General features: G+C 46.0%; 1 long non-coding RNA gene across 1 annotated transcript; it reads left to right on the top strand.

Moving 5' to 3' along the window:
• The first annotated feature begins 244 nt into the window (after nucleotides 1–244).
• Nucleotides 245–3346, top strand: LOC120847817. Its single transcript, XR_005717464.1, has 3 exons — nucleotides 245–312; nucleotides 2190–2283; nucleotides 3290–3346. It is a non-coding gene; the product is annotated as an uncharacterized LOC120847817 (long non-coding RNA).
• Nucleotides 3347–13504: the final 10158 nt, after the last annotated feature.

Genomic DNA, 13504 nt, shown 5'->3' with positions numbered 1-13504 from the left:
GAGCTGACTACCGTTGAGGTTCTTGCTCCAATTTATTCTTGAACACTTCCTTTTAGACTCCAACCAAGAACCCCCAATATAAATTCTTCACGTCGAAGAACGCGCGTGCCGATGAAACCCCGGGGGCCTCGAAACAAACAACGGTTTTACCGGGACAGCCCTTCACTGACAAAGCTGAGCCTGCCCCCGAAGCTTCGCGGAGTGGACGAGTCTCAACTTCCCGGACGAGCGAGCGCAGTAAAATGCCCTTCTGGCTGCAGAGTCGTGCAGCCACCTCCGACCAGGAGAAATCAGCAGAAAAGCCTGATGAAGGTGTGGTGCACACTGCTCTTAAGTTTCCTCAGGTAATCACTCTTGGGAAACCTGGAGTGACTAATTTCCAGCAAAGCACTTAAAAAGCAAACATGTTTAGACATAAAAAACAAAAACAAAATCACGAGCCATTTTATTTAGTGAAGGTGGATGACCAGCGAAGCTGTTTAGCACACGACACAGACCCGCCCCGAGGGACCGGAGGAAAGTAGACACGCGCGACGGGACCGCCACCCCGGGAGAGCGGAAGGAAAGGAAACTAGGCACGCAAGCGCTTGGAACGACGACAAAGAGAGGGCGGTGCGGGCATAGACAAGAGCGACGCGGGTCGCGCAGTGGTAAATCTTTGAGAAACCTTTATTATCTACCCGAGTTTATACTGATCTTGAGAATGGTGCCTATTGATAACTCATGTACTTAAAATGCATATCAAAGTGATGAGACGTGTAAGTTTTTGCATAGAATGAAGGGATTTTGCATCGAATTCGGGACTGAGTTTTTGTTGACGCACACGAAAAATCCACGGAACCCTAGCCATAAACAGCTTCGCTGTAAAAAAGAACAGCAGCCTGCGCGGCGACAGTGCAGCATGACGTTTCGCCATGCACACATCGCAAGCTGTCATTCGCATTGCTACTTCAGCAGACAGCAGCGATTGACTTTCCCAAGTGCTTTGCGGAAAAGTATACACGCTGCAGATTTCTTAGAGTGGTACGGTTTTTAATCGGTGGTCAGGATTATCTCTAAATGATTAGTATACTATTTTGCGTTTCTGGAGCCCCTTGGGAGGAGGTTGCCAATCTGGCACATGGCATTCCTGAAGCTTCTTCGTGTTTGATATTGCATTAACTTCAGGGCACTAATAGAAGGTGCATTGCATTAGAGATGATTTCATCCTCCGCTCAAGAACCCCGGTCCGTACCGTAGGGTGTTTATGTTGTACTATGTCACAAATAGAGCTAGCTGACGCAAGCGTTAAGTATCAACTGCGATTGGTAGTGACACGAACAACTCTTTCCGGCTCGAAATCTCGTCGGGTACCACATTGATAAACTTCAGCCGTATGTCTTTCTACGCGCGGAAAGGCAGTGTTTTCCAAATCGGTCGAGGTTATCTTTTTTTTTTTTTGGCGTTATGAGCGATTGCGTTTGCCGGAGTAGTCAATGATGAAAGGAGCATCATCTGGTACTCGATTTTTATACGTACCAGTCTTTATTCAAGTTTAAGACAAGATGGGGAATGAGAAGTCGACCCGTCGGCGGCCTAAAACGCCGCGGTAGATGTCGCCCAGGCGGATCGGAAAGCAAACAAATCTACGTAAACTAAAATCCAGAGCCGCTCGACACGCTTCAGCGTCTCACCAACACCAAGAACGACGCCAATAACTAAGTGTCTGCGTGTAAACTAATGGCGAAAGTGGCGGACACCGAAAAGAAAAAAAGGCGTTTCGTGGAACCGTCTTATTGCCACAGCTAATAAGCACGTCACGTTTGTCCATGAAACGTGCATGGTAAAACCAACACTCAATGGGTTTTTCGGTGAAAATGTTTTTCGACGAAAGAACCACTCTTATCGGGCTCACGCAGGTTCACACATCTGTCGGCATAACCGCTTGGTACCGCTTACAGCGAGAGGATGCGCTTCCTAAGCACGCTGGCGCATTAAATCTGGTAGCAATCGGATTTAAAAATGGTCAAATGTACGCAAATTAAAAGTGTTCCAGTGTTACCTAATAGATGGCACCAGTGTCTCCTCTCGTCACTCTCGTCATAAGCGGTCACAAGTGCTTACAGCTCAGCAGATCCCACTCAAATGAGAGCGCCTAAATGAGCCCTTAGAAACCGTTGTGTGCGAGACGTTGCCATCCTGTCTTGCAGCAACGGCCGACGAGCCCCCACCACCACCTACGAGAAGAAGTGAGCGACCTCGCAAACTCTCGGTACCCTCTTACAAAGAGCCCAATGTTAACAGGTGAGCCCGTTCATTTAATCTTTGTTCTGGTGGAAATGAGGGATTGCCGCATTATATGATTGCCGCAATATATAATTGCCGCAATATATAATTGCCAAAAACCAGCTGGAGTTAAAAAACAAATAATGCGTTCCAAATGTTAAATATTGTACCGACCCGCGCAAGCATCTATGCATGTTTTCCTACATTTCGAGTTAATTTGAGAAACAAAATCGCGTCGAAATTATTTAGGTTCCATACCTGGAACGTTTTCGTCTTTGATCTGTTTCATTGTTGAGGTCTCTCGCAGACCAGTTTTGGGCTGTCAAAAGGGTCTCGGGCTAGGAAACTGTAGCGTTAACATGCTAAGATTTGTGAAATACGGTGATCTCTTTTTGCGCTATTCGGATCGCTACTATTTTATGATAAAACCTAGTGCGGCCAGTGTTTGCTAACACTTAGCTTCTTTATGGCCGTGGAAAAGCTAGGTTTCTTAGCGACACGTCAGCTCGCACTTCGAAGGGTTCCCTTTTAAATTCTTTGTATACCAGCTTCGTTTTTTTTATTGTCCGTACCGCAAAAATAGAAAAATTTGCGTTAGCATATCAACTACCGATTGCTTTAACGTGACTCACCACCGCAAAACACGTTTCAAAATTATAAAACGATTATAAAACGTAACCTTTTTAATTATTTTTTATTGAAAAGAAAGGAATCCTTTTACCGTTATGATGAACCAACGTTGAAGCCCGCTGAATAATTCAATGCACGATATTCACTTGAATAGGCATGTAAATAGAGAACCGCACCAACCACAGAACACCTTGTTTCTGGGCTTTTAAGCATGTCCGATGCCGCGAACACGGCCCACTCCTCCAGAAAGTTGTTCAGGTGTTTTTTTTTGTTTTTTTTTGGCATGCATAGTTATATTAATAGGCACTGTTTACATCTCGGCAAGTGGAGAAAGCCATTGCAACGCATATCGTCACACAAATAAGTAAAAGCGAATACTACTTCGACTTTTCAGGAAAATGCGACGCCAGTGATTGGCAGGACAGCACCTTCCAGAGTCCAGACGATCAGCTTGTGTGACAACGCACAATCTGTTGATCAATTTTAGTTTCAAATATTTTATAGTTACTCCAACAGAGCGACTCCATTATAGTCTGTTGCAGGTTAAAAAAAGCAGCACCTGCTCCTCCCCCGAAGCTCTCCACTCTTTCCACTTCAGCAGCGCACACGCTGGAGAGGAGTCCATTCTCGCCTCCTCTCTGCAGCGTTCGCTTTGTTAAAATGAAGTGGAGGGCATTGCGGGTGGAGCTTGTTCGGCCTTCCTAACCTGCGACAGGCTATAGTGCAGTAGCTCTATTGGAGTTAGTTTTAACTGTTTTATCTGACTGCATTCAATAAAATCGTACAGGGAAAACCTCCACAGGGGCTCTAACCTCTAACAGAGTGCTTCGTAAAAGAGTGCACATACTCTTGCCTCATGCTCAAGGCAGCCTGGGAATTTCGAGGGCTCTGCCAATAGACCGCTTGTTAAAACCAAGCGATCCTAGCGGCATAGTGCCGTGCAAAGCACCTTGGGAACCCAAGGGTCCCGGTTTAGGTTTGGATTTGCCAACCTTTATTCACGACATCCCGTCACAACCAACTACAGTGCATGCATTTTCGAACGCGACTTTCTTTAAATTTATAATACTGTAGGTATTGCCTATCAATACGAATAGAATGCTGGGACACGTTGCTCTGCATGTTGTGATGAAGCTGCTTTAGAATCGCCGGTGTTAAAAAATCTGGCCACAGCAAACCCAGCACAGACTTTAGCTTACAGACCGATGAAGTTCAGCAGGACTACAGCCCATCGCCTAATGTGGCATCGTTTTGTACGACAAAAGCATTCCATGGCTATCTGCGAAGGAAAGTCACCAAATTATGGAAAGTTACCTTCGACTTCTGCTTTATCATCTGTGCCGCATACTTGGCTGCCCCACTGAAAGCAGAAGAGGGGGGGGGGGGGGGGTACGGGAGGAACAAGCACCCGTAGGATGCCATTTTTCCGCAGAATGTCTGCAATTGCTAACTCACAAAAGTTGACCCGTTCTCTTATAACCATGTCAAAAGCAACCGTTGTCGAAGGAGTGGTCATTTGAAATACCTTGATTCTCCGAGGCTAAGCGCTTTATCGTTAGTCTTGTCTGTCGAAACACCCAAGCAGTAAGAAATTGAAGTCGCTTTGGGTTAGTCGCTATGGGTTAGGGTGCGTCACAGAAACCACCAAAGTTCCCATCGTTGTTATATTTTATCATTTTACATCACGAAATACCAGCCGTTCACTGCTTGTGATGAAGTGGGGCTCATGTGCACTTTGATATGAAAGAGCTCGGTGTAAAGGTAGCGATGTGAACATGCAAAAACAATAAACTAATCCCTGATCAATGAGGTCTCATATTGGTTACGGTTGCTACTCAGAACTCAATCCAGTGGCTGTGTCAATTACCCGCAGGCTCACGATATAGATAAAACTTTATAGCACTGAGCTGAACTGAGCCGATGGCTCAGTTCCACAGCGAATAGTAAGGGTGAGGAAAAACGACGCTGCTTAGACATTGACTTTGGACAGGGTCTAGTAGCTATGTTATTGAGACCGGCTTTTCGCTCCATGTCCCAGATAAAAAATTGAAAACATAGAACATAGACGTTTAAACTTCAACTGTAATGCGAAATTAGACCGCAGTTCGAGAGGAATTTCGGCGTCCATTTTCGCGTAAATGTTTGTGCTAAATTTAGTGGGGAAATTGAGTTTGTGTATAGATCACGTAACATAAAATCATGACATCGTTTTCTCTGCTAAATTTAGCGTGAAAAGTGAATTGGTGGCAGGGTCGCGTGACGTCAATTTTCCCGCTAAATCTAGAAAGGAAACTAAATTTGCGTAAAGGTCACGTGGCACGGTCATGTGACGTCATTTTTACCGCTAAATATACCAAGGAACCTAAATTGGTGAAGGCCATGCGAAGTCAATTTTATCGCTAACTCTAGCGGGGAAATTGAATTCGTTTATAGGTCACGTGGCACGAAGTCATATGACGTGATTTTCTCGCTAAATTTACCAAGGAACCTAATTTAGTGTTGAGACCACGTGACGTAGATTTTACCGCTAAATCAGCGGGGGGGGACTAGATTTGTGTGTAGGTGACGTGACACGAAGTCATGTGACGTCACCTTACCATGTGAGGTAAGGTGACGTCAATGTTCCCACTAAATCTTACGGGGAAACCGAATTTGTGTGTAGATTTTTACCCTCCGTTGCATGGGCACTGCCATCTTGGAATCACGTAACGCGGCCGCCATAAGGTGGCTTTAACTTGTCGCTTCCTCTCCCCTCCGCGCCCTGGCGACGGCGTTGTATTCGTGTTTTTTTTTTTTTTTTTGTCGTGTTTTTGCGATTTTTCGCCTTACTTTGTGAGGTGCATGGTACTTATTTTTACTACCTAACTGCATGCCATTATTGATTTTGGCCCAATAAGAAGCGCAAGGTACATTTGTGATAACGCAGTTATGATCTTAAAGAAGGCAAATTCAACGGAAGCAGTCACTGTGTTCTTTTAAACCATCGTGCTCTGCCAACCTAACGAATCCAAAACAGCTGTGTCATTATATGGGGGAATAATTTTCGCGGTATAAACTTTCTTTTGATATCTGTTTATTTATGAATTTAGGGAACTATATAGTGTGATCGGTCTCACGTCTGCAGTCATTCAATTTTCTTAAGATATCCAATTCACTTCAGTCGTTCAGACATAAACAGTGGCCCACCGGGTGAAAAACGTGTCAAAGGCATCTTGTGAGCGCCTGACAAAAGCGCCTGAGGCACGCAATATGTGACGCCGAAAAAATGCCGTCTGGGTGGAAATCACTCGAGTGAAGCGTTGTCGATGCCCCGGATTCACTTTCGAAACCGCTCAAAGTAAAAAGCGTATCTGTTCAAACAAATAAATATCTGTCTACCAAAATCCATGAGGCGGTGCCTGGCACTTGACTTGAGCAAGCCAAGCTGCTTGCTAGAGGTCAAAGTGCTTGCGCCTTTAATTTTATTTCGCAAATTATACAGAAGACAAACGCCAGACTACAAATGACGGGTTTTTCCCTTATCTCGTATTCTCAAGACGTTGTAAGGAAATGTCCGTAAAAAAATAGTTTCCTAAGACCAACCTTGTGATATGCTGCTAATGAATACTTTAGCGGGGCGCTGATAGCTAAAAAAAAAAAAAAAATTGCTACTTGACCTAGGGTGGACCATCGAAACATCTCTCGAGTACTTAATTTCTTTAAAGAAACCGATGGAGACATTATCGCTTCCTTTTTGCATTCCATGAGGTTGTGCCTGGCACCACTTCATAGAATGCTGATGAACAGATGAGCTTGCGAGTTCATCGGTTCTATGCGATCCAGCACATTGTTAGTCAAGTCGTCTACCTGGTTTTTCACTGTGCCTCCATGCATTAGCCTTTTCATTAGTTTATTTTTATGTAAACTGGTTTTAGCGAGTACCTCCTGTACGGCAGATCACATCCGTAATCCTCCCCCGGCATTATTTCAGTCGTTTCGCCGCCGAACCTGACCGAACGAAGATCATGATCAGATGAAGGTGTTCGGAAAACGTCCACAATTTAGGCTCGTAATTACGTCACACTTTCCAAGCTGTCCCATTACCACTGTATCGTTTCTTCTTTCACCAGAAGGGATATATTTATATCGCATAACTAAGCGAAAACGACATAACGCATCAACACAGCCGCGAGCCCGTCGAGACCGAAACCAACCAGAGGCCACCTGGCGGTGCTAGAGTTCCTCGATATGCTCCCCCGAAGGGGGGCAGAGTTGCGCATTTGCCTTCCCCGCGCCGCCACGCCGCTATTCGCCAAGATCGATCACGTGAGGAGAAAAGCATCCAGCGCCGTGCAAGAAAGCCACCTTTACGGTCGCTCCGCCGACGTTGCACGCGCCCCGGCGTATGTTCCGCTGTTTTCGCCTCCTTCTCCTCTTTCTACTACTACTACTAAGCGTTGTTGAATGAAGATGGGGAAGGGGGGGGGGGGGAAGAGGGGAGGGCTAATAGTGAATGCGCAGCGGGCGCATTGGTCACTGGCTCTCAGGGGGAAGGGGTGTGGTGAGAAAAGTTGGGGGTAAAGGGAGGAGATAGGAATAGTTTTATAGAAGGGGAGGGGGTGGGCCATGTCGGAAAAAGCGCAAGGGGGATTAATTTAGTTGTATCGAATACCGGATGGCCGGGGTTTCCATGCGCGGCGGCGCAGCTATTCGCCAAATTTAGTCACGTGATGAGCAAAGCATCCAGCGCGTACAGGAAAGCCGACGCTACGGCCCCCCGCCAAGGCTGAATGCGCAACTCTGCTACCGTAGGTATAGAAATATATAGGAACTCCACATGGGGGGGGGGGGGGGGGGGGGGGCATATCGCCTCCAACGCTCAGTCATCGCGCCCACACGCCTGGCAGAAAGCCGCCGCAACGTGCCGACAGGATAACGTACCGAGCCGCCGCACAAAAAACAACGCAGCATCAAATCGCGAGTATCACTAGACCGCCTGTTAACGTTTACGAAGCTTGGCGGCGACAGTCTGCGGCGGCTCATTACAAAAATGTTAGCCCACCTGGTCCACCCGTACACGCCGCTTCACGGCGGCCGAATTCGTTAAAAGGAGGCTCATCACCCTTTTCTCTAAACCGAGATTTTCTTTGAGGCGATTCGATAAACTGGGGTCGGTAAAACGGCGTTCGTTAAACCCGGCGCGCGCACACCGGTGAGAAAGACCCGGTAAATTCTACGAGACTCCCGATCGGAGGCATTCAGTTTAGAGAATCTCGTTTTAGCGAACACCGTTTTGCCGACCCCAGTTTATCGAATCCCGACGAGTATGAGGCCGGCCACCATCTGACGGCGAAAACGACAGCGAAGACGGGGCGAGCTCTCTGCAGCCAGTCGCAGCCACCAGACGGCGATCGTGGGACACGGAAAATCGACGTCTTGGAGCATTGCGGAGGCTAGGCGGCAGGGTGCTGAAGGCAAGTCTTCTGCTCGTTCGTCGTCATCCGCCGAAGAAATGTTTTTTTTTAAACATTGCGTAAACGGTGAAAATTGTTGTTGAGAACATGTGAAAATTTTTACGAAAGCGCAGCACCGCAGGAAAAAGACACAACTCGTCGAACGCAAGTCTCGCCGGTCTCTCGGCGAGATCAAAACTTCCTTGGCCTGCCGAAGCGCTGAGTCTCTGTGCCTTGGCACGCTTGGATACTGATCAAGGATCGATACCGTGGCAAAGTTTTGAAGGTGTGTCGCGCGTAGATGCCTTCTGGATCGCCCAGCTGTTCCGGCGTTCTGGATCGCCCAGAAGTTGCTATCAATAAAGGGGGGGGGGGGGGGGAATCAGTGGTTGCTATGATGCGCGATTAACCGGCCATGTTCCCAATCTACTCGAAGGAATCACGTAACAGCACAAATAGAGTAACGCTGTGGAGGAATTAGTAGGTCTTCGAACGCAAAGTATATGAAGCAACGAGGTCAATCTTTTCTTTAAACGCGGCCCACATGGTCGTGTGCAATTTGTCTTCGTTCCTGTTTCCCCTACCCCTCTTCCGTCGCCACTCGATCAAGCTCGTTCCTAGACCGCGAGTGCCGCAATTGTTACAAATACAGTCGCAAGAGTGAAGTAAAAGGCTCCTTCAGAAGTACATACTTCTTCACGCACGTTGCACTCGCGAAAAACAATTCCACACGGCGTCAGTTCATGATCGTCATCCAAGCGTCTTAAAAATTTGAATCTACAACAAAGGCGAGCTCGATATCCCCGTCTTGCCTGCACGTAACAAATGTAAGTGCATACACTAGGTAACACTGAGAAACTTGGCATGTTTTTTGTGCCTTCATATTGTGCCAGCGCGTTTTTGTGTGATTGCAGTCTCGCTTTGGGCATCTGGCGCCTGCCCTGTTTTTGACCGGGGTTCGTGAGTTCCTTGTTCAGATTCTGTGTTTGGTTCGTATATAACGAGGTTCGTATACAACTACTGAACGATCGGAAAGTTAAATAGAAAGTTGTCAATGCAAATAGTTTCTTGACCGGTGCGAACGAACAAAGGTGCGAACAATCAACTGCAAGTTTCATGACACGACATTCAGGTCCTTAGTCTATAAAAAAAAAAACACGTGGAATAAATCCTAAAAACTAACGGTGCTGCATTCTGTAATGTAGGGCACAACCAAGGAAACGTTATGTGCGGTCTGATAGCTGATGTACTTTGGGAAGTTTTGTTTTGCATTCCGCGTAACTCTAAAGGCCATAAAAACTGCGACGCCGCCTGCAAGCAAGATATTTGTTATATTTAATTTGTTATATTTAACTTTACTATTATAAACCGCCAAAACAACCACCCCCAAATATGATAAAAACTTACACTCGTGCAAGTGACACTGATCCTCAGCGGTGTTAAAACCAGAGTGAAGTCAAAGTTCGCCGTTTTTTCGATCGACAGCTGCATAGGAACAGCCTTTACTACCCTTTATTCAAATATAAAACCGCATTTTTGTTTCTCTCGGCGTAAATTTAGTAATTTAGGCGCTCACCAATGTCGCCCGCTGCACCTAGCACTTGGGTGACAAGCGCTCGGCGCACGCGCTCGTGAGAGCCGGTGAGACGGCACGGAGGCATGCGGCAGACATGATAGTCAAGTGATGTCATTAAGAGTACAAAACCCTGGTTCCGTCTTATCACAGGAGCCGCCATCCTACAATTTGACAATGTTTTCTCGCAACTTTTAGCTCCACACATCGCCGACATCGTCTGGAATTTAGACGATGTCGACGATCAATTTACCAGCCCATCAATCAACCATGGTTGGTTAATGTGCTAAAGATTGCTCGTCAACCGCGCTGCAGCTCGGCTGATTAGCAATCTTATATGCTTCGTTTCACCTAATTTAAAGCGCAGCCGCTGCTGCGAGCCAATGGGACCTACCAGCGTCACAGCGCGACATCGTGGCATTCGCTCATCTTCCTGCGTGAGGTCTTTCATCGACGAAACGAATCAAGTGCAGCGACTGTCTCGTGACTTGCGCTTTTAGTGTATGTGTTTGTGGTTGTACGTGTTCGAGCCTTCGTCTGTACTCTGACCTGAATTAAAGGAATCTATACACTGAAAAGAGACGCTTCGAAATAAATGTGTACCATTTTTCTTTCCTCTATACTTCTCTAAATATTAAAGTCAGCCAATAATATTTCTTGGCTCGTTTATGCCGCAATTTCGCGCAGACTTTCGTTTATGCCGCAATTTCGCGCAAATGGCGCAGCACTTCCATTACTGCAACATCTGCACTGATTAATGGAGAAGTTAGTGAATGAAGGGAGAAAAAAGGTGCACTTGTGCACAATGACAAGAATGCGATTCAAAGCGGAAGGGAGACTAGTGACAAAATCACAGAATCCCAAAACTTTTGTATCATATCCCCATTTTCAAAACCCTTGACTGAAAGTGTTAAAGAAACAAACCCTTTCTTATTAATTTCTCAGGCGTTTAACCTCGAGTATCGTTAACGCGTGAGCGCCTCCGGTAAAGCCTCTGACACCTGCATCGTTTCACTCATTGTTTGAATTTCTAGGTCACAGTGTTCAACATATCTTTTGCCTAACGCATGCGTTGCCGAGGTTACACTGATGGAAAAAGCCAAGGAGTCGGTAAAATAGACCACCAAAACAGCCGAGCAGAGTCAAACACCTTGAAGGAGACCTGGTATGGGCACACGCGTAAAATCAAATTATTCATCAGCCCATGGTTGTGATCTTTCCGATTTTAACCGTTACCACAAACGCGTAACAATTGTTCGAAATTGGAAAGCATCAAACTAACTCAGAATCACAATGAGGAGAATGGTGCGCCCGGGTACAAAACAAAACCTCAAGAGATGGAATTGGGCAAGGTGTGGCCTTTGGGACGGGGGAAATGCCAGCCAAGGAAACAAGAGGACAAGACGCAGGAGGCATACCACACTGGCGAGTCGGTTCGCATGAAATTGAGAACATGGAAAGAAGCATCCCAATATTAGCACAAAAATAGGGAATAGGCTCTTCGGAAATCCCAAATACGGCTTCGTGAAAAGCGTATTTGCGATTCAAATGTCCATGCGTAATTGTTTTTTCTTCTTTTTTTATTTGAAGTTTTTAATTTCGTGCAGCTTTGAGTGTTTTTGGCACGTTTGCTCTTAAAAGAAGTGTAGAACCCAAAATAGCAGGTTTTGTGTTTCGATCAACACTCGACATACTTCAGTAGGGATTGCTTTTGAACGAAACGTGCGATCGCTTACAAATTACGGGTTTACGTCGTGTTCTACAATTATTCTCCTTAGTCGCGTGAATAGCTCGCAGATTAAAGCAGCGCCTTTTCTCGTTCTCACTTTATAAGGAATACGCAATGGGGCTCCGCAAAAAGATCAGAATAAAAAAAAAAAAAAAGGATAGGTACGTAAAGGTACTTACCACATGGTATACGGCAGAGGAGCATGAACTGTGTTCACCCCCGATCTCCATCGGCCTGCAGTATCTGCGCTTTCGATGTGTAGATTTCAATCAACTGTCACTGTACCGGGCCGACGGTGCGACTTATTTTAGACAGAAACAAAGAGGGAACAACACCTGAAATGTCGTTTGACGCCGAAAAGAAACAAAACTGACGCCGCTACGCGACCACTCGAACTCTGGCGTGCGCACGAACGGGAAGCGCGGGAAGGCCCGGGCACCGATACAATAAATGCAATTCGGCCAGCGGTCACATATAATAATAAAATAGTTCTAAAAAATCAGAAATACTTATGATGTTCAGTTAAGATTAACATGCTGTTACATAACAGATCAGTGGATTCCTTTTGTGCGGATGACGCAGAAGACCAGTGGCTGCGGTGTCTGTGAGGTGTCCGAGGCACAACGCATGACCAGGGGCCCTAATCTGGACACTTGGGGAAAAAGGCGGCGAGAAGTCCGGCGGCTATATGATTGGCCGGCGCCAAGGTCAAGTGCGGCGTTGGCCAATCACGCCCGCCAGATTTCTCGCCGACTTTTCAGCCAAGCCCAGGCACGACATTCTTTTTTTTTTTTTTTGTGGTGCATTAGTTATGATGTTCGCCTTCTCTTTTTGGTCGCGGCGGCCGAATACCTCGATGTCTCGATCCGCAATAGGGTCGTGCCCTGGCCCCCTCATCGGGCTCACTTTCTGGGCGTTCAAAGTGCAGAAAAGTTCGGCGATGCTTTTCATCGAAACTTATGTTTTCAATTATCGTGATTCGTGAGACCCCGCACGTTAACGATACCTGAAAACTTTGTAGGTGTTGTCCTTATGAAACTACAAAAGCATAATGCACGTTTGTTTATTTATTGTCTAAATAAAGTTGCGTCGATTTTTCTAGATTCAAGTAAAACACGGCACGTCCGAGTAGTTCCAATTTTTAAGCGAGTTTCATTTTGGTGCGTTTGGCACAGACAAAACACAAAGCCGAATCATCAACTTGAAATGACGAAGGGTTGGAAGTTCACTGGACCTCCGATCCTTGGACGTCCAGCGGACTTTCGAGCATTGACCAACCATTGGACATTGGTCGCTGTCTGCTTGGGCGGCGGAGAAAAGCTCACCGCAAAACTGTCCGATGCTGAGAAAAGCTCCCCTACGAATCTAAAAATCGAGCGGTCACTCAAGTGAAATACGGCCACTCAACTAAAGTATGCTGGGATTCCTTGTGCACATGCGGTCATTCTGCACGTCACGGGCAGAATTTATTTTTAAAATATAGAAACGTCCTGGTAACACACCAGACGTTGCCCGACGAAACTAATAATTTTACTAAAACGCAAATTAAGCAAATAATGGGGGAAATATAACAAGTGAAGAGAGCTGCGGCTTGAGTATTTTCTGGATATTTATTTATGAAGTGACATTTTATGTAGTATACCTAGACCGTAGCGCCAAATCGCCACACTTCACCATTTGTTTAAGAAGCAGTGGTTTGAAAACGCTCACGCGAAATAGGTTGACATAAAGGCGGCACGAGGGCTACAGCCAGGGTGGAGAATAAAAATCAAGATGATTTAAATTGTCATTTAAATCATGCAGTTTTACTAGGATGACTTAAATCAAACCTTTCCCATACTTTTATTTACTGTCTGTTTATCAATTGATGATTTC

Source organism: Ixodes scapularis, unplaced genomic scaffold (assembly GCF_016920785.2).
Source record: "Ixodes scapularis isolate PalLabHiFi unplaced genomic scaffold, ASM1692078v2 PGA_scaffold3__209_contigs__length_174095766, whole genome shotgun sequence".
NCBI lineage: Eukaryota > Metazoa > Arthropoda > Arachnida > Ixodida > Ixodidae > Ixodes > Ixodes scapularis.
Note: the sequence above shows the minus strand (reverse complement) of the source record. Positions and strands in the feature narration are given on the sequence as shown.